This window comes from Bison bison, unplaced genomic scaffold (genome assembly GCF_000754665.1).
Source record: "Bison bison bison isolate TAMUID 2011002044 unplaced genomic scaffold, Bison_UMD1.0 scf7180017864490, whole genome shotgun sequence".
Classification (NCBI taxonomy): Eukaryota; Metazoa; Chordata; class Mammalia; order Artiodactyla; family Bovidae; genus Bison; species Bison bison.
In genome coordinates, this window is record NW_011495049.1 from 7,366,222 (window position 1) to 7,367,402 (window position 1,181).

A 1,181-nucleotide genomic window follows, 5' to 3' on the forward strand; every position below is an offset into this window, starting at 1 on the left:
TCTTGTGACCCCATGGACTGTAGCTCACCAGACTCCTCGTCCATGGGATTCTCCAGGCAAGAATACTGGAGTGGGTTCCCATTTCCTTTTCTAGGGGATCGTCTGGGCATGGGAAGCATGTCAAATAAGTATTATGTTGTTTCTAGAAATGATGTAAAATTCCTGGAAATCTGGTATGTCCAAATAGAGTAACTTTGACAAGCAGAGTTTTCTGATAACTTTAAGATAATAAAACTGAACTGGGTAAGAGTTTCCAGAACTGGATTCAAGCAGAACAAGAATTAAGATAGGATTGAATTATCTGATGAGGATGATTGTAATTTCTTCCAGATATAAGGCAACCTTTCCTTTTACCCAACTATGACTTATAGCCCAGATAGGGAGAAAACTAACTGTTTCATATGTCTTAATTGCAAGCCTGTTTCTAAAAATTGTACATTTTGGAGCAAGAGTCCAAATGGAGGCCCACACACCATATGTCTAAATATTTAAAAATTATAACTCAAGTGAGCAAATTGTGAAATAAAATATGTTCTATCCTCTCATCTTAAAATACACATTTATGATGACAAAGCAGAAAGTTGGCAAAATACAAAACACAACTGAATTTATTATTATACTTGTCTCTGGACTGGTGAAGTTTGGATGAGTAACTGTTTCGTACTGTGGAGAGTACAGAGCCACTGCGTGCCACTGTGGCACACACATCCCGAATTCCCAAGTATCTCCCGAGTCAGGAAACTGGAAAATGAAGAAAACAAAAAAGAACTCCCAGGAAATACCTTGATGTTAACCATCTTACAGTAAGGTTTTCAGGTGAGTTAGTTTCTCTTTTCACCTACTGAAATTTTTCCCTGAAATTCTCTCAATGATATCCTCCCACACTCTAAAAACAGTGTTCATTTCTGACTGAAAAATCACAAACCTTTATTAAACTCAGACAGCTTTTGAGGTTGTAGGGCAAGCAGAGTAGAAAGGCATTTCCCCGAGACCTGGACAGTGTTGCTCATTAGAGTGGACATCTAGGTTAGGAATGGTGCCACGTCAGTTGAGTGCCAGACCTCAAGAGTATCCCATGCATCAGTTCAGTTCAGTCGCTCAGTCGTGTCCGACTCTTTGGGACCCCATGGACTGCAGCACGCCAGGCTTCCCTGTCCATCACCCACTCCCAGAGTTTACTC